Raw genomic sequence first — 27,053 nt, 5'->3', positions numbered from 1 at the left:
AAAATGTATAAAAGGTAGTAACCTAAGCTCTAGTGCAAAAGGCAAGCTACAGGGTCATTAAATAGCAAAGGTCTTGCTCTGACCCATCCATGACCTCCTTATCTGAAACGCCTCTTAGAATTGATAGAATCTACTTTAGATCTTGGGTAGAGGAAACTGGGGACAGGATAAAGGATCAATATAAATTTTTCAGAATTTAAAGTATTTACTGAAAAGGAATCTTTGGTCTTTGTTTGTTTAAGTTTATCCTAAATGGTAAAGAAAATGGTAAAGAAAGACACCGAAACGTTGGGCCTTAGTGTGGTCATAAGGCTGCAGACTAGTCTTGATTCAGAAGCCTCAAGGTGCTACATGTTTGCTGTTATTTGTCTTTTTACTGTAATCTGAATGTCTCTTCTGTTCTGTTCCCAGATGAGAAACTTTATGTTTTGGAATGAGATGAAGTCAAAAGAGCTCATGTCCAGAAAGTGCAGTTTGGTGCTTTGCCATCATTTACTCGGAGGAGTCAGGACTCAGTTTGCCTGTCCTTTTTGATTCCCCTCTATTCCCATCTACTTACTTGTTCTGGTGCGGAGGTGTATTTTTGATGTTAGGACAGTTGTACTCCCAGAACACCAAGAGGCTTTTGAAAATCACTTACTTTTCCCCATAAATAAGAGCAAAATCCTGATTTGACTTCCACACGTGTGACCATGCAGAGGTGTAAAAGAAAGTGCTGTTCATGTATTCAGGTTGCTAAGGTGAAGAGATGTACTTGTTGTGTGCAGTAGGTGTGTATTTCTACCCTAACAGTATACGGGTCATTAGGAGAACACTTAAAGAGCAGAAGGAACGAATGGACTTGGATTTATTTAGATTTTTACCTTTTTCTTCTATGAAAGTGGGTTTTATGAGGTAAAATATTCACTTGTCTACCAGTAGAGCTCCACAGCTTTTCTCATGAGATTATGGACTGGCAGCTGGACTACAGCTTTCCTCTAGGCATAAGCTTTAGAGTAGTAAGCTATACATTAGGGGTCAAGTAGTAAATTTGCTAATTCAGTAATTCTGAGTTTCGAGACCTTAACCATAAAAAATCCTGTACAGGCACACTGGTGTACCACCTATTCGGAAAGTACATTAATATTATCTTCACTGATTAACACAAGCACGGATAGAATTTTGACACATGAAATACATAGCCTTGGTTTTTATTATTTGAAGACTTGAAAGGTATAAAGTAAGATTCACATCAGCAGAAGTATATCAGTGCATTAGGAATTCAACTCAACATATATTAGGTTTATCTTCATATTTAGAAACACTGCATGCATAGCTCTCTCATGTAGCTGAATCAAAATTGCTCATTACACTCACTCAAAAAATGAATTATTCACTGAAAGCATACAAATAAGGTCTGATTTCTCCTGTAAAATACATTTGCTATTAAAACTTCAATTTCTTATTCCTCCAAAATTAAGTTAGCTGTGTTGTTACTTCCAAAATTCAGCCTTTCTTAGTGGTAAGGTAAATATATCTTACAAAGAAAAAGCAATAAAAAGGTGAGATTAGACAAGAGCTGTCTTTAAACTTTGAATAGGAAGCTGAAGTAACAAATGCTGTTGTGTAATGGTAAATAAGGTGTGTCACATGACCTGAACGTGGTATTAATGTGTATTGGTGATTGTGTTAAGCTGCTAAGCAGCCAAATTTGCAGTTTAAAATTAAACTCCAGGACCTAAATGTTGTTTTGTAGTTAGATTCAATATATAAAGAAGCCTTCTGGGACTTCATTTTCTGAACTGTGTCGTTGATACTGGATTTTCCATCTCCAAAAGTGATTGTCCACTGAAGAACAAATGTCATCTTTCAGTTTTACTAGATATATTCAGATTATATGTGGTTTCATAAATTGGCTGTTTCCTTGTGGATCACAGTCAAGATTATTATTTCAACGCTGATTTGTTTATTAAAGAAATACCTGCTATGCCGGAGGGGTTATTAAGATGGTGGTGGTGTGACTTGCACATAGAGTTGTTTCTTTATAAATATCTAGGCCACGCATTGTGAAAAACTGAGAGAACTTATTTTTTAAAAATCAGTACCATTTAGAGTATTTTTTTACATTAGAAGCATCATTTGGACCTGTCTTTCAAACACTGAAACTAATTTTGTAGATTAGGCCCAATTCTGTGCATATATGACTACTGGAGAGAAATCCTGCTGACTATTATAGGATCCAAATTTTGAGAAGTGAACACTTTCTTGGTTTGATCTTGAAACTTGTGAGTTCTACATGCACTTAAATTTTAATGTGAATAGGTCCCAAATCTGTGAAGCCTTAGGCTGTTAAACACACATTTAGGCTGTTACAATGATGTTCAGAGATCGAAGGAAATTCTGATCAAGTTTGTTTTCATCAACTAGTTATCTTATATACAACAAGATCTGGTAAGAATACATTGATACTTTGCTAGTTCTGTCAGAAGAGTTCAGGCAAGAAGACATTTTAACAGGAAAAACATCTTTTATGCCCATTTTAAAAGAATCTATTATCCTTTCCTTGTGAAAAATACCATATCCCTTCAAAGCCACTCCACCCCAAATCACATTAAGAGCACCTCTGCTTTAACTATTCTTCTTACTGAGTTCTTTGAAAAAAAATGAATTATAAAATATTTCATTGCCCTGGTACTTTAATGCTTCATCCCATCTTCTGAAAAGATTAAAATATTTAGTACAGGTTTCTAGTTGTAAAATGGAACTGTCTTTGCTCCACTGTTAAACAACTCAGTAAACAATCTGAATACACTACTTGGTGTCAACTAGCTGCATTTTGAAGAGACATAGATTTCAAACTTTTTCCTTGCATATAGTCTAGAGGACAGACTTAGTATACTGAATATTATCTCTTTTTTTGTATTGTATTAGACTTTTAAACGTTTAAGAATATCACATAAAGTGAATTGGGCTTAATTGGTTATCTGTTCCTATTTCTTACAGTTTAGCTGTAATTGTCTTAGATGCTGTAGGAAAGAGTAGCTGAGCAACTGGGAGTGACTGAAACCTTGGAAATGCTGCCAATAGCTCTTTCCATTTGGAATAGCTATACAACAGTAACAACAAAAATACTCGTTTTCCAAACTAGATAAAATGAATTCTGTTTATCTAACTTACTAACTCTGGGTGCCAGCTTTCAAGCAGATGCAGTTCTAAGCTCTGTAGATGCTAAATCCTGAAACATTTGGTCTATAAACAAAAAGCTGACATCAAATGCAGCATTGCTGCTAGACTTGGTGTATATAGGCTGCATTCACAGAAAACAGGGAGATGATTGCTTTTTTGTATGTTGCTTAGGGTTTTTTTCTTATGTTAGAGTATTAAAACAGATATTAAATTTTATCATTAATGCGATGCGTGGTCTCTCTTCAAATCCCCTTAATTACAGATTGACTCCAAGGATTACACAGCATGGATTTTAATTTTAACTGAAACAAAAAGAAAAGCTGCTTAAAAATTATTCTTGCTGTGAGTGACTTGTTGGACTACAAAACAATTTTTAACATCTTTTGACAAGTGTTGTCAAATTTAAAACATTAGAACAGAGCTAAGTACACCTTCTAACTCTAATTTTATCATGTCTGCTTCCCAAATAAAATGTTTTATTAACTTGTTCCTCACAAAAGAATGTCTGCTTCTTATATTTTGGGGTATTTTTTTAGTTACTCTTTAGGAGAAAAAGACTCGCAGTCTTGCTGAGATGTGTTTATGTTTGAAGAAAGTGACATCAGAATTCATATTTCCTTTCTTTGGTAATTTGAGAAAAATTACCAAGCAGAGTTAACGTTGCAGCAGCAACAGCATATTTCACACCCTTGTGTTTTTTCCACTCTGACCTCTACCTTTAGCACTCAAGAGCTCCACTCTGAAAACTTCATTCCAGCCTGAAACTTAGAATAGCAGGTCTCAGGCCAGAAACAACATTTTCAGAAATTGGGGCCTAAGCCAGTAAATCTCACACAGGAAACTACTTCTGTGAGTACCTATTATTCATCTGAGTAGAACTTTAAGGATCGGGTTTTGGTGTTTCTTATGGGATTTTTCCCCGTTTATTAAAAAATAAAGTTAGCTTCCCAAATTGTGTCATTAAGTGAAACTCATTTTTTCACAGTTAAAGCTTATTAGTATTTTTTACAGTTTTACTGCATATCCCTGCCAGTTCCTTAAGACATGTAGAAAAAAAGAAGTTGCTCTCCAGAGCTTCATCAAATAAAATATGCCCAAACCTGAGTGTCCACAACTTCTCTTGAAGCTAGGTGCAGCTGAAAGTGCCCCTTATCTCTTAAAATGTAGACGCAAGTTTCTTCCTTCAAAAATCAGCTCCTTTTGTGACTGAGTAATAACTTTGAATACAAAAGGCTAGAAGAATGAGAAATTAGCTTTTGGCCAGGAGGCCACCGTAGTGCTGAGGGATAAATCTATCATTGCAGTTTAATGGTAGTTAAGGGTTTGATAAAGCCCCCCTTAACTGAGTTTGTTAGCTTAAAAGATACTTTCTGAAACTTCACAGATCTGCAAGTAAATAACACCATTGTTGCTGCATCTTTGTATTGGGTAAAATTGTTGCACTTTAAAAGGGTTATTACAGCAAGCTTTTCTCTCCCTTTTTGAGCTGTCTCTGAATTGCTGCTATCAGAATGTTTAATGGTTTACTCCATTAGTATGCACTTGCTTTTTCATGGATCAAACTCTATTGCTTTTGTGTTATAGCCAAGCATAAATCCCTCATATTTTAGCAGAAAAGTATTTCTAATGCAAACCAATGAACAAGCTAATTTATACACAATATTGTTCCATCTAATTTGTCCATTATGTGCAATAGTCTCACCAGTATATGTTTTTCAAGTCCTGTGCTTAATGCAGAGGCCAGAAATAGCAACAAATGAGGTGCAATTGTGAATACGCTTGCTCTTTATTGCTTTTGTTGTGAACTTAACATATGTAGGTTAATAAGTGTGCTTGTGTGTGTGATTTCTTTTAAGTGTTTGTTAGGTAATGCACAGCACCATGAATGACACAGTCTGATGGGAGAAATTTGGTGCTTTACATTCGTTACAATTGTGTTCTCTTGTCTATATTCGGTAAAGCTTTAAAGGTACTATTAGTTAGACTTTTAATTAGGTATAGAAAATAGCTCATAATTTTTGTCAAAAACAAGATTAAAAGGCCCAAAAGAAATAACAAATATTTTTACTGTAAAGTTCAGTATTGCAAATTGTCTTCTGAGACCCGTTTTCTGACATCGTGAATGATTTTGAATGCCTGGTGAAGTTCATAGGGGATGAGGAGGCTCAAGGCTGTTCAGACAGATCCTTTGATAAATAATACTGTCTCTTTACCACACCGGACAAAATCTGGAAAAAAGAAAAACCCTGCTTGTTTCTCTAACATAAATAAATGTATGCATGAGCGCTGTCTATCTTATGAAGTCGTTCATATTTGTTTATGTTGGAGCACAGGACACACAGTAAGTCTGGTGTCTGGTTTTTGAAACCAGGGTGTGTAAGTGTCTATATCAAAAAGAAAATCGTTCTGGAATTTGAAGGCTGAAACTGACAGGAAAAATTGTCCTTTACGATAAGTAAGACCTGAGTTTGACATGTGTTATCTTTTCAGCAGTGTTGTGTGTTTGCAATACATTCACTATTGGTATAGATGTGAGGGTCATGCCACTTTGAATATAAAATTTCAGGATTTTTTGCTGGATCCAGATTTTTATATTATATTTAGATTATGACCTAGTTCTGTGTTTTGGGGTGAGGAGTGTTGCTGGGGCTGTTAGTTTCAGTCCAAGTGTAACCATCTCTATTTAGTTTACCAGTTTTTCAGAATCAAACTGTAGCTGTCAATAGCTGTTTCATTTTTGTTAATATAATACTTTTTTTTTTTTTTTGCACGCACACACACACCCCACTGCCCCCATCAACTGAACAAGTGAAGACTAAGTACATAATTTCTGGCGATGTGTTCTGCCTTCCATGCTTTTTCTCTAGCTAGTCAGTACTTCACGGCTGTTAAACAGGATGTGCTGTTTCCTGGAACAGCTAATTCACAAGCAAGTACTTTTTCAGTTTTGTATGTATTCTTGCACAATAATTAAAAAAAAAAAAAAAAAAGTTTTATTCTTTTGGTTTGGGACATTTGTAGCTTTCTTTTTTTTGTTATTTTTTCTTTTATTTATCCTCTTATCCACTGGATTAAATCTTTTGTTTAATTATTGCAAAATACCCTCGCTGTCTTTTTAGTTCAACCTGAATCAGGAAAACAAAGAGTCTGAATTACATTTGAGGAAGGAAATGTCCAGTGTGAAACATGGTGTTTGCAGGTAAATCAGTGGACACTGAAAATAAAATAATTAGAAACAGAATGGCTCTTTATTTTATGTGACTAATTTTGAGTTGGCTACATCTGAAAAGGAACTAAAAAATGATATCTTTGCTTGGGGTTTCCCAAACAATGCTGTAAGCTCCAAGTTATTTTGAGGTGGTGAAAGGTGAAACATTTGACATGTTCTTTTTGGGCAATGCTGTAAAAAAGAGAGGGCGGGAAAGAGGCGTTGCCACATCAGAGTTAAGGGTGTTTGTGGTTGTCCATGACAGCGGCTCCAGTTTTAAAACACCTGTGTTTACTTTCCAGCCTTTCTCAATCGGCCTGAAAGTGGCCTAAGAATGGCCCAGACAGACCTGCAGCATGGCTGTGTTGCCTTTGCAACACACACACACACACAAAGAGACAGAAAAAAAGACAGAGATAAATCTCTTGTTATGCAGCTAATCATTAACAGCATTTTTATGCCTAACTGAAAACATCTGGAACTTTTCTAAATTTTATAGCCTATCAGATAGTACCTGTATTTTTTTTCCTGATCTGTTAAGCTCAATTTTTATCTTTGCTGTTTTATTTTCTAGCAAAAATAAAATTAACTTATCATTTTTTGTGGGGTTTTTAGTGGCAAATAATAATAATAACAAATTTGGTGTTTTTGTTGTGAAATTATATTTCGTTCCAACATTTGGAAACATGCTTGCATTAAAAAAAAAATAAATAAAGAGGCACAACCCTCCCTCTGCCACTATTCCTGAAAAAAAAAACAAAAAAACTCGTCTTACAACTCTTTCTGAGCACAGTTTTGCTTCATAATATCCTAGTATTTGATGTGTATTAAGTTTCTGTAATGTGGTAGCTTGCATTTTATCATGTAAATACCTTTTCTTGCAGTGGGTTGTAGAATTAAGACAGGTGTGAAATAGACTTCTCTTGAAAACTGAGTAATGGAGATTGAACGTTTTTTAAAAAAAGACAAGCTGAGATATCACGTTTTCAGTGCTTGCTTAGAAATTTTAAAATCATTTATGGGACAGTATTTAAGATATTCCTCTGATGAGAGGCATATTTTTACTACTGCTCCAAATTTATTTATTTTTATCTTTAAAATTTGTTCACATCTTACAAACTTTTTTGGCTTTTAAGAAAACCTCAGCTGCTTCCTCTAGCATTTTTTAATTGATGTTAACATCTCTTCCACCTTCTACACTAGATGACGTGCCTGACATTCCTGTTTATAAAAATATGTCTGCTTCATAATTGTGTTTGTTTTTCTTTATGGATCACTCAGTGCAAGTCAGATTTTGCTTTCTGGAAGCAGGAAGAAGAGTCAAAAGAAAATACAGCACTTCTAAAGGAGCACAGGTGATTCCTCCATTAGACTGATTTCTCTTTAGAATTGTGACCTTAATAGATACAATCAAGGTCAGTGTATGGAGATGAATGATGTGAAACCCCTTAACCAAGATATCTAGCCTAACTGGAGCACAATTCCTTTAACACTGTTGGTCTGACATGATGACTCAACAGAGCAAAGTGGAAACATGCCAGTCCACTCCAGGCGAGGCACCTCTGATAAATGGAGAAGTTGTACCAGAATGATCTTCCCTTGTGATACATAGCAGAGCAGCCACCTTTCCATGGCTTTCTCAAGGGGCAGGAAAAACAGTGCAGGGATGTGCTCCAATGAAGCTGCCCTCTGCAGAACACATAGCATGCCATCAACCACCCGCAAGGAAAGTTGCTCAGAAAATAGAGGATTTTTAACATTGCCCATTTGGAGTGATTCAGCTAGAAAATCTGGAGGTATTCATCTGAATTGGGAGCTTGTGAGCTGGATCCTCACCTCAATATCTGCACAATAGTATCACTGAAATCCATATAGTAGTACTGTTTCATATCAGTAAAGGAGGTAAGCCAGTACCTTAGCTAGGAAATGGGGGGCACAGGAGACCTGAAGAGCTCACAGAATTTACTCTAGGGGGCCATAAGGGTAAATAAATGATACATCTAAAAGATAGGGAGGTCATCACATTTATTAAATTACCAGGTGTAGATGTGTTTTAAAAGCAATCTGGATAATATCAACCTATGAAAGGGGAAGAAAAAACTTTGTGAAAGCAACTGTTTTTCTGAAGGCAACACTGAGATCTTGATAAGACAGAGGTAAATAAGGAGCTAATATTCAAAATATGTCTAAGCAGATTGAATGCCTACCTCTCAAGACTTTTAATGGTTGTTGTATATCTAATGCACTTACAATTTTTGAATCCCACTGAGTACCTGTTTTGAGTTGCCACAGCACCTCTAGAAATCTGATCATCTGTTCATTTTTCAATCTCTGTTAAAATTACTCTCTGCTCCCTGTAAAAGCTGATTATTAAATAAGAGCACAATTAAAGATAGCAGTTTCCTAGCAGTTAAAACTTGAGTGACCTTAAAAATGGCATTGCCTCTATGAAACGTACGTATTCAGTTTGTCTTTGTGACCATCTCATAAGTCACTCTACCTGCTCACTTGTGCGTTTTTAGCAATAAAATATCTGTGAAATACCACTGAGTTTTTAGACATTCGTTACAGATATAAGACAAAAATCAGCCAACTATCTAAGAAAAGGTGTAATTATACGAGCTGTAGACCAATTGTCCTGTTAGGAATGTGTACACAAATGGGTACAGTTGTTCACATGGTTACTCAGACCAGCTATAGGTCTCTGATCTAGGCTTTGTTAGGTGGCACTGAATCCACCATACCCAGAATCTCACCTGGGAACACTTTCACACAGACTCTCTAGAAGAGCTTGTGTGGCCGTTTGTAGTGAGTCTGCAAAGAATGTTTTTGGGATCCCTCCTAAATGTACTGGACTTTGGTTTTTTCCTGATCCTGTACTGGAATCATACCAATATTGACAGAACTCTTCTGTCTTAAGAAAATACAGCTAAAAAGGGACAAATATAGAAGTTACAGTCTCTGCAGCTTTTTTTCTTTTGTCCTGTTCAATAATGTATTTGACACCACAGATCTTGTAAATGGTGCTACAACTGAAATGTCATGGATTCCTCCCCTTCAGTTTGGTCAAGGCCTGTGTCCTGGCAAGATTGCTGTACCCGTCTTGCTTTGTGTCACTTTACACCGTTCTGATCCAGGGTTAAGGAAACCTCTTAAAGGCAGGATTCATTTCCATCAGCCTCAACACCACTTCTTACTGTGTTTCCAGGGGATATCACAAATACAGAAGAGTGCACAAGTGTCAGGCATTAGTGCATCTGGTTCTTCAAGAACCACATGCTGTGGTCTCACCTGGTCTGATTCAAGGAGCAGTCAGAGGGAAGCCAAACAATTTATTTGGCTTGTTCCTAAAGTATGTCAATATCCAAGATTTGTGAAGCAATTCTTATTTGTAAACATCATGCAGTGGATTTGGTTTCTCCATTCAGTGCTTGATCTGGGAAAGTTGAATTCCTAACAACCTAATGCATCAGCTGCTACTCCTGATCCTCTCAGGGAGGTTGCCACCTGCAAAATCTTTACTGGTATATAATACTTAATTTATAGAAGCTGTGGGTCTTACACTCACTGTAAAAGCTCAAAAATCCATCTGCCGCCTTCACTTTTTAGTCAGAGTCTCGACAAGGATGAAAATAAGTGAATTTCACATGTGCTCCACATTTGTGCCTGTGTTTGTAGCAATTGTACATACGGTCCATGGGAAAGAGCTGTTTCAAAATGTCCTGGTTTGCAAATCTGAGGCTCATCTTCATCTTCTTGATGACCTTTCATTGTTCTGTTCTTTTCCTGTGTACCAATGTGACTGGAAGCCCTCTGTGGTCTTTGGATCACAGTCTCTCCTGGATAGAAAAGATTTCTCAAGAGAACGCTGCATGAGAATGTACTATAATTTTAATATAAAAAAAGAAAAGAGAGAAAGGATTTTGTACGAAGTAGCTAGCAAGCACATCTTTTAGCCTCGTTTCCCTAAGAAAATAAGGGATATATGATTATGCAGTCTTTGTTTTCACCTTCAGATTTTTAGCTACTTTCAACCAAAACTGACAGAAAAATAACAGTTGATCCCTAACAGAGTTTCTCTCTTCTACTCAGTTGCCAGTTTTCATTAAACTCCTCATGTCTCGCTCAAAGAAAAGTCAAGGAGAACTTTATCAGCAGCCATTACGGTTTAGCAGCAGACAGCTGTGCAATAGGGTATCACTACTGTCCAAACCATGGATCAAAAAAGGTATGTAGAGGGAACTGGAGGTATTTTAGTAGAAAGCTATAAAGGATATAGGTAGAATCCATTAACTTTATGTGGACATTGTAAGGAATATAAGATGGTTATTATGAAAAAAAGAAGGTGGTAGAAGGGAAGAGAGAGGGTGAGGATCAGTATCAGACAGAGCTGCATTAATATTTTTGGTACAGAAGAACTTTCTTGATTTTTATGCTGTTTTTTAAAGAGATCTTTTTGCCCAAGGAAGACAGCACACTTTAATGTCAATATAAACTTGTGTTTTGTTTTTGTTTTTTTTTTTAGTATATCAAAATACTCCATCTAGTAGCAGAACTGCAAATTTTAGATCTATCAAGAGTAGTTTAGCCATGGTGATGAGCTTCAATCATTTCTCTCTGTTGCTTTTTTTATGCTACATTTAAAGTGATGACATTAAACCTTGAAAAGGTTTTAACTTATCAAATTGAAGTCTACACCTTTCTTTAGTTTTTAATAGCATGAACACCAACTGATCTCTGGCAGTTTGGGGGGAAGTAGTGAGGATTAAAAGACATGGTACTTGAATTAAGTTGATGTTGAAAAGGTACTGGCACCAAAAACACTCATTGTTTTAAACTAATTCATTTTTGTGGTCCAAGATTCATTCAGTGACATTTCTGACTTGGAAAAAAATATTTTAAAATATTTTTTCAGCTTTTTAACGAACTCAAAGACAAGTTGGTCTTATTTTCAGATACTTAGAATAACTTCACTTATTTTTCTTTAGACAAATAATCTGTTTAATACTTCAATATTAAAGCCTTTTTAGATGCATGTTGTTTACACAAATACTTCAAAACAAAGGTTAGGAAAAAACCCTAAATATAAAAACAATCACAGAAATCTTGTCACGTAAAAGAAAATGGAATGTGAAAAATATTTATCTTTATTTTTATTCTCATATTATGTTTGGTTCCTTCTATCTATTGACTTACCTCTGAAAAGTAAATTGAGCTTTGCATTCTTCTCTTTCATGTTTCCATACAAGTTACTACTTCTCTCTTCTCGCATCTTACACCATAACTTCATAATATCATGCAGCTTTCTTGTTTTCCCCATTCTGAAAAATCTTTTCTTTTTTCTTTCCTTATTGTTTTCCTAACTTATCCTTCCTTTTTTTAAGCCTGGATGTTTGTTTCTTTCTCATCTGTCTCAGCCACTTCATTGGGCCAACAAGAGCCTGAACATCCCCAAAGACCTTTGTCCCATGCTAAGAGCTGTACCTAAGATACTGGTATTTTTGTGTATGTTGGCTTTAGTTGTTCTGCGAAGCAGAAAGATTACTTCAGGTCCCCACTAATCAAGCGGAAAATGGATGACATGAGCAAGATGTGAAAAGCTCATTGGTAGCCCCTGGAGAAGTATTGCATTCAAAGTTGACAAATTGCAGGGGATTTAAGGAGTGCATGATAGGGCAAGCAAATGGTCTTGCTTTCAGCAAAGTTATTCATCAGAACATTTGTCCTTTCAGAGAGGCAGGTTATTTAGACAATAATTATGAGTATTGTGTATGTGCACAATTGTACAGTGTTACTTGCTATACATGCAAAAAAGCTACTCTGAAATAGCCAGTTAATCAAGAGTTAACCTCAGTTCTGGCATTTCTGAAGTGAGCATCTTCATTTACTGTCCTTTCCCCTGAAATAGTATGTTAACATTTTTTATTAGAGGATCACGTGTGCTTTATTTCACAGCATTCTTGCTCCACACAGTATCCAGAGAACAGCCAATCAATATGTTTTTTTATCTTCTTTGTTCATTATGTGTGCCAATCTCTTGTTTACTGGATACTGTTCAAACCTTTCCCTGAAAACAGAATTTTGAGTAACGATAATGGGGATTTTCTGTAGTAGTCAATGCTATAAGAACCAAAGGTTTAATAAACAATGATTTAATGTATTCCTGCAAGAGTGTTTTCTTCATGGGGAAAACAAGGCATGAAGAAATTAAGGTCAAAAGCATGCCTATTTGTGATGTACAAGACTTTACCTTTTAGAATGTTCATCATTCTTAAATTCCTAGCATTTAAGGCCAAGCCTCAATGATATTTTTAAGTATTGGTCTTCTGAATATCACAGATTATTGATTTCACCAGTTGTCCCTGTATTGAGCCCATAAATTTATGTTTGTTTAAACCTGCTTTTCAGAAAAGTATCTAGGTCTGATGTAAAAATTCTAGGAGGTGGAGAGACCTTCATTTGCCTTTGATAGTTTATTCCAGTGATTCCAGTTACCCTTACTCAACTAGATTAAAAATTCTTTTATATCCAGTTTTTTCTGTCAATTTATCAAGATACAATGAGAATGAGTAGCAACACAAAATTATTTCATTCCTGGTACTTGATTTACCTTGTTCAGAATTAGCACATGTCTCTGTAGATGTTTACTGAGTAGGCATATTCTTGGGGTTTTTTTTTAATAATCTGAACAGAATAAACTTTTTCAATACATGGCTTTTTCTCTAGTGCTTGCATTACCATTATGGTTCTCTTCCTCATCTTCTCTGGTTTAACATCCTTTTGTTTCAGAATGTGGACACAGATGCATATGCATTTTTATATCATTGTTTATTAGTGCCATACATAAAATAAAATCACCCTAATTGCTTTGTGGAGATACTTACTATTTTACTGTGTATACACCAAAATATTGCATTTCTACAGTTTTTCCACAGAATTATACTGTGACCTTGTGTTGTAATCTCAGATCTCTTTCAGAGTCAGTGCTTTTCAGACTAAGGTTACCTTTTCTGGAAGTGTGGCATGTGTTCACTATTCTTAGACTGAAAGTTTTGCATTTGGTTTTATTAAAATACACTTGATTTGAATACACCTAGCTACCAAGCGGCCCAGAACATTGTTTCATCATCATTGTTTACTTACTTTCTTTGTTGTTCGTGAACTTTACTAGCCATGTCTACCTGATTCTGAGTAACTGAAGGATAAGTCGAGTAAGAGTATGCCTAGTACTGACACCTGTGCAGTCTTACTAGTATTCTAGCATTATTCAGTGACAATTGCCTCTTGGAATGCTGGAAGGTTTTGGTGGTTTTTTAACTGTCAGGCCATTCTGAATAACTTAGGTTTTTTCCTGATGGTGCATAGGATTTTTTTTTTATCAGTCTGTTATGTCTGACAAGTGAAAGCCTAACAAATCTCTGTACAACATTCACTTCTAATCTTATCAAAGAAGGAAATGAAATTTGTTTGGCAAGACCTATTTTACACCAAAAATATGTTGACTGGGAGTAATTATATTCTTTCATTAAAATCTGTATTAGTTGAATCCAGTATTTTCACTTATTTGGCCCAGTTTTAGTCCCACTAGTCTTTTTTTTTTTTTTTTTTTTTAATATTGACACATTAATAGTGCTTTTGTAGTCTTTGGTAATGTCTTGCTATTTTAAGATTGATTAATGGGAATCTTCACCCTATGACACCTAAAGTGAAAATTGTCTGAATCTGTAAAACTTTTATCCCTTCTTGATTTCTAATGAACTGAAAAGTGCTTATTAATTCTGCAAGAACTGTAACTATATCATCCTGGTTTTTGCAAATATAGGCCATCTTATATACTGCACACTCCTGGAGATTTTTGTGTTACAATTTGTAGTATAGGTATTCCAAACTTGGAATGGGCTTACACATTCACTGTTCCTCTCATAATGAAAAAATCCTTATTATCTGTAGTCCTGACAACTGCATTTTTCCTTGATGCCTTTAGCTACTCTTATCAATTGGCCTCTGTGTATTCAAGAGCTGTGGTCCTGTGTTACTGATCACTCTAAAAGGAACAATGGCATGGGGTTTTTTTTAAGGTATCCTGTTCCCTTACTGCCTCTCTTATCCTTCCTGTTAATCAGAGATTTTAACATGCCAGTTGTCCACCAGGTTTTAGTAATGCTGGTTATATAAATTTTATTCACATCAATGAGAGTTTCCTCTGACTGCTTACCCGGATTCCTTGGATCAATACATAAACAATTGAAGAGATTCTTTTCATTATATTCTTTGCTATGTTGGTTCAACTTGCTCGTTAGGTGCTGAATTTGAGCATGTACCTCATTTGCCTTCCAAATAACCTCCCCTTGTGTTGCTGATTTAATATCCTGGCTGCTCCAGCTAGTTTCCAACTGAGAAGATTAGCCTCCTACTTGTGTGGTGTAGGCCGTCCTGTTCATACAGTCCCTTCTTTCACTGATGTGCTGTTTCACGGATTGAAATCTGCTTCTTTTCAGTCATGGATGACAAGCAGGAAATGCTGGAAATAAACTTTCTTGCTTGTGGTATCTGTGGATAGCCACTTACATTCTAATTTTCCTCTTAAATTTTTTCAGTGCAGTTGAAGCCTGCAGTAATTTCTTCTGAGGTCTAATGTGGAGGCATTATATAGCATTTATGTTCAGTCTTCCATTGGCTTCAGTTGCAGTTGTGAGTGCACAGTACTCCTGCAGATTAGACATGAGGGATTTTCCTTGCACAGTCAGAAAATAGGTAACGTACTTTGAATCTGTCTGGAAACTTTAAGTTAATCCATGCTAAGGTGCCTTGACCAAATGATGGATAGTTTCCATGACTGCTGAGCTGCATTCAGCTCCATTAAATATGAAGCGTATTCGCTTTCTTCCTGCAGTCCCATTCCAATGGCTGCAACAAAAGAAACAGGAATAAACAGGTAACAGGCTCTTTCACTAGGCAGGGATGGTTCATGCCCAGGTATAGATCCACCAAAAGCAATTAGAAAGAAGCCTGGAAAAAAAAAAAAAAGAGCATGCGTTTAAAAGTAGAATCATAAGGCCTGTGTGCTGGTAACCTTACCTCTGGCATTTCCTAATATCTCTCTACTTGACTTCATGACCTTATTAATGTCCTGCCAAGGAAGGGGTTTAGCTTTAGCTAAACTTTAGCTTTAACTGCCACTTGTTGGGGCTCCATTTACAATCAGTACAAAGAGAGGGGCATATCACCACAAGGCAGTTGTTCTTTCCTAAAGGTAAATGCGGAAGATAGGTGAAATGTGCTTTGGAAGTGCCTGGTTCACTTAAACTTTAGGTGACTGAAGGCAAGGGAGATAAATGTCATCATTTCTCTCTGTCTAGTACTTATGTGTATAGTTCTACACACAGGTCTGTGTGGAAAGGTACACTCACAGATCTATTTAGGTGTGTGTAGCCCTATACATCCATATATATACAATGTTAACATGTAGCTGTACATAATAATGTGTTTTCCCTCTACCTACAGTGCTTCAAAATACGTCTTAAATCAAGCCTCAGGTTTGTTAAAGTTGCATTTCTGAATCGAGCTACTGAATTTGGACCAGGTCTTAATTTGCTTGGTTAATCACTGATGAGAGCTAGTGGTCTTGTCCCCTACATAATTTCAGTAAAAATGTTCTATAGCAATGATACAGAGGTACCTCTGGTTGGCAAGGAACGGCTCCTTGCACTTTGAGCGCACCAAGAACTTCTCAAGGCATGGTGTGTTTAATGGGTTCTGTCAAAAGCTTGGTAACGCATTGAATGGTGAGAGGTTGTGTGACTTTTGTCCTTCATTGTTTATAATGAAACAGGCTAAAGATGTGTTCCCTGGAAATCACAGGGTGTGGGGTTTTTTTTCCTTAATCAGTTGCTAATTATATCTACTTTTTTTTAAGATACATGTTTAGGAGATTAGGCTAACCTTGAGACAGGCTCCCTAGCATTGTCTTTCCCTCTCTTCTTTGAAAAACATTATGTGTAAACCATTACTTACTTTCTTAACAAAATGTTCTTCATAAAATTAAATTCCTAAAATGTGAGTGGGCATATGAGATTTTTCTAGTGAACATGCGGGATTTAATCCTTGTTTCTTAGTAGTGTTACTTATTTTCTTTCTGTGGAATAATAGCTACAAAATGTGTGTGTTACAATTATGCTGTAGGAAATATTATGAATGGTTTAAATTATTTTTTACAAACTTTTGAAAAGTTATGTTTTTAATAACAATTATTTGGTTCAGTGCAGGAATAATGAAATTATCAAACATACTCTGAATTTGCCAATCAATATTTACTTACAGTGTTTTTCCATTGAGCTGTGAAGTTTATTGTAGATACATCAGTTAATTTCAGTGTTTGTAGCAAAAAATATTTTAATCTAAATGCTAAATTACAGTAATGGTGATGATGACAATTGTAGCTACTTGGAAGCAATTCTCCCTGACCGCAGTTCTCCAAAATATAATACAAGGGTTACAATAAAAATCCTTTAAAATAATATATCTCTAAAATGAAGAATTTTTTGAAGCAAGTAGGACAAACAAAGAGGTCTGCTAGTAACTCAGTCAAAGGAGTGGTTTCCTAGAGTTGAAAAACCATTGCTGATTACAGACTCTGAGTTAGCAACTTATCTAGGAGGAGAGACAGAAATTTTGTTTTATATGAGAGGGCTTATTTTCAGAGAAAGTGGCAATTCAACTACAGTCTGGTTGATGTAAAAGTAAGACTTTTTGTGGAAGGTTACATACCACCTAGATACTGGATAAAGTTCTCAGAGTTTTTCAGAACCACAGGGCAGTAAATTGAAAAGAAATCTAAGTTTTATAATATGTTGTATTTCTAATTTGCGTCACACTGTGGAGCCTCAGCAGACAGTCTGAGTATTAAATAATGCTTCTTTTACTGTAGAAGTATAATTTCCTTGAAGCCTGAAAAATTAATTAATCTTTGTAGGAAATAAGAAGTTCATTAATTCTTGCCAACGCTGACAACTTGTTAGTGACTAGACCAGAAAGAAACCTCTCGCCCCTACTGAATTTACTGTGACAACTTTTATTGACTTCTGTGGGAGCAGTGTCAGGCCCTGTGTAATTAAGTCCAGTGAGCTGTAAATATTCCCATGATGTAATTTTGACAGTTACAGTCCATCTTTATTTATGTCATAAGTTATCGCTAACTCTTTGCTAGAAGTTTTTACTTGACATTTTGAAAAAACATGACCTATTGATGGCATCTCCATTCAGCTGCTCTTAATATATCCCTAAGAGCTGGGATGAATTAGTACTTTCCCCTCAAGAGGTGCAGCGTAGCTGGATTTCCATCTTAGAGCAATGGTGGGACTTCAGTGTATCTTCATAAATCATGATCCAAGACTGCCTACCAACTTCACTGAAAAGCAATATCTTTTGGGGCTGAATTTGCAAACTCCTTAATTTAGTGAGTACATTCTTTTGGAGTATTTGATTTTAGTGTATGAGTTGTTTGTTTTATTAACTCTGATACTCGAATTATATTTAGGTAACATCTTTTGTAGAAAACCATTGAATTTTACAAGCTGCCAAGATTCTTGGCAAAGGGCAAAGCAATATTGGTGCAAATGAAACAGTGATAATTTATAGTTTTTAATATAAAAATCAAAAGTTAATCATGTTACAGAATACAGAAAAAAACATGATTTGAGGAAACAAATCTTGGTTTCTTAATATTTAACTTGTATTCTCAAAAGCTTTTCCTGCTGCTTTGACCTCTAGCAGTAGTGGTGGTGGATATTGAGATAGCAGTCCATTTCACCTGAGGCTGTTGATAATTTAGTCATCCGAAACAACTTCTTCTAAACAGTGTCTCTAGGATGTAGTTCCTCCCTCCAAGGGGAGTGGTCTTTTGTTAGATTATGTAAATCGAGAGACTCATTCATTACCAGTGCACTGCTAATTCCTGCCTTAACCTGCAGAACCAGGAACCACATGTCGCTTTTCCTGCATACAGCAAACATGAGAAGCCACTGTTCCTGCATTCACTTTAGTTTCTTGGGGGAACTGAATGAAAGTAGATTCAAATCAGCAGGGGATTTGTTTGTCAAATTTTGCAAATCAAGATGCAGAAAATGGAGGTTTACAAGCCCCATTCAGCAGTCCAAGATATCGAACTAACTTCAGCTTTCAATATAAAATTCATACTGACTCTTTCAATCTTAATTTTGATTGATTACTTACCAGTAGAAGCTTATACTGAAATCTTTCCTTTGTCCTCTTTATCCCATGCTCACCTTTTCATTCTTTCCATGTCAATTATTAACACTGTGACGTTACTTGTTGCTGCAGTAACTTTGTTTCAGTGCAGCTGTTGCCAGGTGAATTTTCTTGAGCTCTTGATTGTCACATTTACAAAGATTTTATGAGATATCAGGAAAGTTTTGTTTCAGGCAGCAGTCTTCAACCTTATACCTCAGGGAAGTGGCCTGTGCTGTCTCTAGATGTTTTATTTGAAAACAAAATACAGAGGGAAGTGCACTGTGTATTGATACCGGGTTATGTACGGTAGGTTTTATTAGCAAGGTGGATACCAAGACATTGAAATACATTGAATTAAATTCATTGGGACAGATTTGCTGTGGCCCTGGTGCTCAGCAGACAAAATGCATCTGATTCTCATGATAATTCAGACCTTAGGTCTGTTTTTCAGCTGGGAAGTGTTGCTGAAATCGGTGAGTCCAATGAAGCTGCATGTCACCAGACTGTGACTGTTGCAAGACATGAGACCAAAGTCCAGGTGCTCGCAGCTCTGACAGCGTGCCAGTGGCCAGGCAGCACACACCCTGGGCTGCTTCTCTGCTCTTAGAGCAGGGGCTGGGGGTCGGAGGTCCGGTGCCCGTTGTGTCCAATTCACAGGCTCGAACTGGTCCTCCCAACTGCAGGCTTTAGGCAGCAGAGGCCCTTGCTGCATTCATACAGGTTGAAATTCTCTTGAAATATGTCCTGGCCAAGGTGAAACAACGTTCACTGTCATTTTCTTCTTCAAGGCTTCAAGTTCCTGCTTGCTTTGTGGTAGTTTCTGCCATGGAAACCCACGCAGAACACCAGCTCTGAAGAATTTCCTGATATCTATCCTGAATTTTGTTAATATCTTTCCACATCGGATACAAACCTTTCTTCAAATCTCTTCCTAAGGCAGAGGAGCCCTGTACTGTCCGTTGCCCAAATTAGTTCATTGTTGGCACAGTCTAAATTTTAACTTCCCACCAAAGCAGAGTGAGACCAAAACTAAACCACATTCCCCCTCTCCCCAAGCACCCCCCCTCCCCACCCCCTGCCAGCTCATTCATGGATGACAAGCAGAAGGCAAAGAGCCAAGTTTTGCCTTCCAGGGGAAAACCCAGTGTAACGGCCTGAAAACACTGCAAGGGTAGAGACAAGCAGCTGGAGAAATAAGGAAAGAATGAAAAGCCGTTGCCTGAAACCATTCCTTCTTCTTCCCTTTTCTCATCCTTTTTAGCATTCTTCCAAAAGTAGAAAATTGACAACTAGGCTCAAGTCCTCTGTTTCTTTTACAGTATGCTGTGGATCCCTGTTAATAGATGTGAGGATGTGTGTACAAGGACCCATGTCAATTTTCTTGCTATAATGACATGTTTTTTTCTTTTGAATCTGAAGTAGGAACAGAGAAGTACATTGTTTTGCTTTATCTCAAAATAAAAACAAAAAGTTATCCTGCAGCATATCTTTCTTAAAACTTAGCTGACATGGGAGTATGATACGTTTTTACCCACTCCTGTTGTTGAAACTTTTTGGCTAGTTGATTTCTTTATATGTCCCTTAAGATGTTGGTAGCTCCTGTTAATCGTCCCCATGCGTACTGATGGGCCCAGAACTGATTGTCAAGCTCCCCTACTTAAAGCTCAGAGAACAAGCTGCTTATGATGACCCAACAGAGACATAAGGGAGGTCTATGAAAGGGAGAGTATTCAACCAGCCTTAATCCTTGTTTTCAGAAAGGCAGTGTCTTTAAGTGCAGACTAATTAGTGAATAGACATGGTTGTAGATTCTTGTAGACATGTCTTTTGTTGGCTTGAGATGAACTGAGCAGCTAATAGAAATAGTTTAAAATCTCTGCTTTGCTTTTCTTTTAGTGCACTTAAATAGGGTATGGAGATGAGAAAATATAAATCAAAGCAGGAGCAAAATTAAATACAAACCATCCAACTACCTATGTTGTTATGTACCATTTAGATTAGCAGTGGAGCTCTCATTCATGGAAGTCTGGCCCCATGCTTCTAAAATAAATGTTCATTTTATAGCCTTTGACATATATCAATACTAGAAAAGCACGCAGTTTTTTTTCTTGTTACAGTAATGTGTTGTGCAAGCATTACTTTACATTTCAATAGTATGCTGCAGTCATCAATCACAAAGTGATCGATCAAGATGAACATAGTTCTCCCATTTTAGTGCTAGGGAAACTGAATTCCAAGAAGTGAAGTGAAATTCCTTAAGAATTCATGGCATGCCAGAGACTAGGACCTAAATCTCTAGGTGGATGGCTCTTCTCTTCAATTATTTATTTATCATGTCTTATTATATATTGTATAATAAAATTGCCCAACAGGTAGGGATAACCATCTGCATATTCCAAAAAGTCATTTGTGGTAAAAATGTATGCAAGGAAAGGCATAAGGGGAAATGGAGTTAATGTTAAATACCATCTAGTCATAGTCATCTAAAAGAGAAAGCATTCCTTAAAGATCAGCAAGGCATTTGAAATATACTAAAGAGTTAAAAAAAAAAAAGTTTTTTTGGGGACTTATATTTCGCTTATTATTTGCATATTGCTTGACCTTCAGACAATGCAGAAGGAAGCGGACATATCAACTTACTGTTCTACTCATTTTCTAAAATTAACCATAAATTCAGTGATATTCAATAACAGTACCTTGGTTATTGAAGCTCACAACCTTTTTGCTGCCTTTATCACCTGTATTATCGATAGGAGATAATTACCGCAAAGCAGCTGGCTGTTGGTTTTAGAGAGCATCAATTGTTCTCCTGTCCCAGCTGTTGGCTAATAAGGACAGTCAACACATCTGTTTCAACAGCTGGTAATTAACAAAAGCCTAATTGCTGCAACTCTTTTAACAACACATCTATGAAAGAGTAGGGATGTGGAGGAATATTATTTACTCTGTGCTCTGCACTTTCTGTGACCAGTTTCTTTTTTCTTTTTCTACTTTGAACACCGCTGCCTTTGTCTGACACATTGAATGGCAGGAGAACACAATATGGTAATCCAGAGCTTAAGTTTTTCAGATCTTTGTTGGTGTTTCTTATTGCAACATTTCTTTGCTAAGTTGCAAGATAAAATGGATCAAAAGCATTTTGTGGAGTTTCAGAGAACAGCTACAATCCGCAGCAGTACACCAACGCAATGGGGCTGCCAATCCAGCAGCCTCCAAAAGAAAGTAATGGGTTTCCCTGTTTGTGTATGAGTTTAATAGCCATGCACCCTTTCCCCAAAAGGGTGTCATCTTTCTGAAAGTGGTGGTTACTTGACGAATTTTTTTCAGATCCTTCGCAAAATTTGTTGCACAGACGGTGCTTTTCTTTCCTCTGATGAAACTTGCATATTTTGGTCAGTTTAACAGTAAATGCCAGTTAGCACCATGCACTGCACAAAATATCTCCCCATTTTATCATTACAGAATTGGAAAAGGTTTTGCACAATTCATGTCTATATATCTGCATTTATAGTATCAGTCAGCAAACACAAAGTCAGACATTTCTCTTAATTAGACTTATTCTGTGTGTTATCCTTATGTACAGCACATAAATAATTGGGATACTCGTCATTAAATAGAATGCATGTATACAAGTACTGGGAAATGTTAATCCCATTGAAGTAATAGTGAACTGTTGGCTTCAATGAGTCAGGATTTTCCCTGCAAAACCAGATTTTCTTAAAAGCTGGAGACAAATTTGGCATTCATTATGCTATCCATGAAAAGAAAGTGTTCAATTATTAATGGAACTATTGCCTGAAGTATTACCCAAGTCAGGCATGTATTGCAAATTGTGTGAATGACCGAGTCAATAAAAAATTCTAAGAAATAGCATTTAAAGTGGTATTTTGAAGTGGTAAACTGTTGATGAAAAAATTGTGATTCTTCACTAAAAGTTAGTCAAGATGACTTGATTACACTTGTCTCACTAACATTTCATTGGGCAAATATTTCGGTACACTGAGTTCTTAATTGTCTGCTGGGTATGTTGAAAGGTATATAAGAAATTCTACCCAAGTGTTTGCCATTGACAGAATACAGATTGCATAATTAAAAATGGCCTGGCAAGACGAGTTTGGTTCAACAGGTGTTCAGATGAAGAAATGTGTAATAGGTGCAGTGAAAAACTATAAGATATGCTTTGAACAAATAGAACCAAAAGCATTGGCTAAAATTCTAACTGTAGGATAGTAGGATAGCGTAGAGGAGTATTTACTGTCTGGGCTTATAAGGGCATGATTTTTGTACATAAGAATCTGTAGTGATTGAAATGGTTTATTTTGTCTTGCACAAACAAGAAAAAAGAAATACACCTTCTGCATTAGATTATACTGTGGAAAATTACTGGAGCATTTGATATTGACAAAAGTGTTTATCTTTTCAGTGGGTTCTTTTGTTTCATATTGCAAGTTATGATTTTAAAGAAAATAACTGTGGGTAATGTACCACTCTTCATATTCCCTTCTCTTCCTCTTTCTTCCTCTGAAGATTACAAGAATTATCAGATATGCAGCAACTACCCTTTTTTTTCCAATTGAAATGTAGTTGAGTTGGGGTGAGTTGCAACAGAAACTTAGGCTATGTTCTGCAATGAGAACCAAAACTCAGGTAGAAAGTGAAAAGAATGCTCTTGCCCAAGGCAAATATCTAATAGAATCTAACGTAACAGATATGCAGTAGGGGGAAATATTATTACCTCATATAAAATTTAATAAATGGATTTTTAGCAGAAAGGACCAGAAATCTTTAGTATGAGAACATACTTTTGAGTCCTGAGTGAAGGTAACTCACCTATATCAACAGATCTCATCCAACAGTATAACATCCACAACAATCCGTGGAGGCATCTGTCCTCTGCTGACTCAAAGGTGCTGCCTATTGAATCCTCTCCTGTACATTTTCCACCAGACAGATGGTTCCTATGAAGACTTAAATGTGTGTTCTCACAGACACCTCCATTTGCTTTCTTAAAGTAGTCTGTAGTCTGAGTTCTACTTGGGTGGAAAATGTTACAGTAAGATTGTGGAGAAGCAAGATTCAGGGGGTTGTTCTGGTTAAAATCAGCACCAGCTATTCAGACTCAGTATGACTGATCCCTTTTACACATCTAGAATTGCACAGACTGAGAATGAAACTGTTTTAAATTATCTGTTGAGGATCCTCTCCTCACAGGAGACGTGATGGTAGTTTGCTCACAGTGTGTCAGAAATTCACGGTCACCTCAGTTGTGCAAGTGGCTCAAAGTAGTGAAGCCTGCAGCAGCCTCAGGAACAGGCATGCAGCTCTGTCTTTTTCCCAAAAGTGCCAGTCACAGCATTAACCCAGCTGCAGAAAGAGCCCAGATTATCTCGCTACATTGATGAGAGACAATCAAAGGAGGAGTAGTAACAGGCTTGCAAGATTCAAAGTTGGTTTGAGTTAAGGTATGGACATGTCAGTGTGGGGTATATACTCATGGATTCTCTCTTATTCCTAATTTTCCTGCTAACAGATACTTTTATTCAATAATGATTTATTCTTAAGTGTAACAGTTGCTGTTGAGCTCAGCTCTTTGCTTCTGAGTTTCTGCATATATGAAAATATCAGATAAATTTGAGTGTGTATACCTGCTAGTAATTCATTTTCCATAAAGTGAAGACCACAAGGCGGAGTACTAAATATTAACTCAAGCTCTTCCCTGCCTTTCCTTCCAAGTCGTGCAAGAGTTATGGACCAAAGCAGTCCCACTGAAGTCATTGGGACAATTAATTTTTATAATTCTGTACACACTGGTGGCTTTTATGAAAGATTTGTAGTTTAATTCTGGTAGTGGAATTAGACACTGCTGCTTTCTGCAGAAGTACTGTCTGTCAAGAGGTAACAGTCATTCTGTCTCTTTGAATGAAAGGTTATAATTTGGACTATATTATCGCTTGACATCAGTTACAGGCTTTGGAGCATAAATTGTTAACTCCTTTATTGCTCAAGTTACTGCCTTGCATTCTTTTTTCTGCCCTTTTTATGAAGCATGAATGATTTCAATGTACATAGTTTCTTACAGAAAAGAGACTTGTGAAATGTTGCAGAGTGTCTCATTTGGACTAAGTGTCTCTGTTGGGCCAAAATCATGGATAAGGAACTGAAATAAGTCAAAGTCTCATAGCAGAGAAGCCAAAGGATAACCAAGTCCAAATGGCAATGGAAGGGCGTGGTCAATGGCTGGTCAAAGGTCAAAGCCAAGGACTTTAGCATAAGGAGGAATCTGCAATAGAGGCTAGTAGTGAAGTAAGGCTAGAAAGATTTACACAAGCAAGAATTACTCCTGCATCCTTGGAGTGGAGCTGTGGGTGACACCTCTTGAACACTCAAGAGTGCCTCACCCACCTACTGCAAGTGCAAGAAACAAATTGTCAGTCACAGTCATGTATATAAGTCAGGTTTATCAATCTTGGTCAAGTTCATTAAGCCCTTATTAGTTGGCAAAACCAATTATCTCTACCTACTCTAGTAACTAAAATAGGATCAGGGCGTGGGCTTGAACAGTGCCATGCAATCATCTGTGCTTTTTGTTAGAAAGCTCCCTGGCACAGTTTTAACCCACTCTCGGTGAGAATGCATTTGAACGATACTGTGTGCCAGGGCCGGTTCCCCTCTGGCAATCTGGTGTTAGCTGCCCTTCCTTTTAGGGGTGAAGAAAGAGAGGTTTTGACATGGTAACACAAGGCAGGTGATGCCAGTCGATCTCAAGGCTGGAACATCATTTCTGGTCAGTTCTTTTTAGACCCAGAGAGGTCACTGCTGTGGTCAGTTTGGGGTCTGTTAGTGGAGCCTGAAAATGAACCAGACAGGGAGCCCTGAAAGCACACACTGTTTCTGGCTGCAGTGCAGATAAAACATGCCTGGCTGCAACATGAACTTTCTTCTGTTCTTCTGCCAGTTCAGTTCCGCCCCAAACTGGATAGGACACTTCTGGGGCTGAGAGGAACGTTGTTTTTATTGAATAGGGTCTTTGTTACCACAAAGCTTCCGAGACAACATTACAACACTACCTTTTGGATCCTGTGCTGACGACTTGCTCTTTGTGGCAGATACTGACTTGATAATGTAAGTGGCCAAAGTCATTTGCGTGGACAACAGGTTTATCCTGGGTGCTGAAGTTTGAAGCTTTCCCAGAATGATCTGCCAATAGGTCTCAGGCTCCACCTGGAAGGCTTCTTCAGCTCACTCCAGCCTGTGCAGTCATTTCCTTCTTGATTTCCCCTAAGGAGGTTGCCAGGAAAGTTTGTTATAAAGTGTAATAGTCTTCATGTTGCGTGTGAAGCAAGTCATGTCTCTCAAAGTTGAGGGAAACATGCCTGTTATTAAAGTAGATCAGAGAGGTTCTTTCTTTTTTTGCTTTAAGGTAAATATTTGATAACCTGGTCAGCCTTTGTAGGGATGAGTCTGTTTTCTAGTCCAGTTACCTATGCAGGGGGACATAAGAAAGCTTCCTCAGATAAACAGTAAACACCATACCCAAAAAAACATGCATGCTTTATTTTCACATCAAATAAGACAAGTTTTTCTGTATTGCTGATGTCTTTCCATTATTTATTTGAAACAAAAGGTGTGATGTCACCAAGACCAAACCTGAATTACAGAACATGGAGAAATGTGCCCTTTCCACATGCCCACAGCTGTAAGCAGTCTTTAATCTGACATGTAAAGGAATTAACTTACTTTTGTTATTTTCATATAGATTCTAAAGCCATAGCTACTATGCAAAAATAACTGTTGTGAATGGCTTTTGGTTCTCTATTAAAACAAAACCTTCTTGTCTTCTTTTGATTTTCTTTTAGAAGTGTGCATCATAGTAAACAGTGAGACAAATATCTGCCTCTCTGTATACAAAGGCCTTACTACTTGCTATTTTAAAGCTCCTCCAGCTTGTCTTCGTAATAAATCCTTCCTATTAAAAGGTCAGCATCTCTGCATATGCCATTATTTATGTATAAAGCCCAATCCAGCTATGAATGCCATCATCCTTGAAAGTTTTCAGGAGTCTTTTTGTTGTCGCTAAGGTTATATCTTACCTGAAATAAACTTTGCAGTATCCTTAGTTAGTTATCTTTATGCACATAGTAGGTATGTATAGTGGTATCTCTGGGTTTTTTAGCTATGTACTCAAACAAGTGGAAACTGTAAATGAAATCTTGACCTGTAGAAGTCAATTACAGTTTCGAGTCAACCTTACAGGGACAGAATTTCAAATTAATCTTCCTCAGTCCTATGAATCATTCTTTACAATAAAATGGTTCCATATATTAGTCTCACACACTCATCACACGCCTTGCATTATCCTTTGAGTATCTAAATTTTCCTGCAATTTCAATATACCTTCTGTTGGTCGAAAGAAGTATAGGATATTACAAAA

General features: G+C 36.9%; 1 protein-coding gene and 1 long non-coding RNA gene across 26 annotated transcripts in view; one reads left to right on the top strand and one right to left on the bottom strand.

Annotated features, from left to right (window-relative positions):
- Window positions 1-27,053, top strand: part of MIPOL1 (mirror-image polydactyly 1) — a 193,616-nt gene that overhangs the window by 106,568 nt on the left and 59,995 nt on the right. The window lies entirely within an intron of this gene.
- LOC110358701 (uncharacterized) lies at window positions 13,186-19,887 on the bottom strand. The gene is made up of 2 exons (XR_002413374.2): window positions 18,605-19,887; window positions 13,186-15,382 (listed from the first exon to the last, which is right to left on the bottom strand). It is a non-coding gene; the product is annotated as an uncharacterized LOC110358701 (long non-coding RNA).

The sequence above is a fragment of the Columba livia genome, chromosome 5, assembly GCF_036013475.1.
Source record: "Columba livia isolate bColLiv1 breed racing homer chromosome 5, bColLiv1.pat.W.v2, whole genome shotgun sequence".
NCBI classification, from domain to species: domain Eukaryota; kingdom Metazoa; phylum Chordata; class Aves; order Columbiformes; family Columbidae; genus Columba; species Columba livia.
The sequence above is the reverse complement of the archived record's forward strand: the minus strand, read 5'-3'. Positions and strand labels throughout refer to the sequence as shown.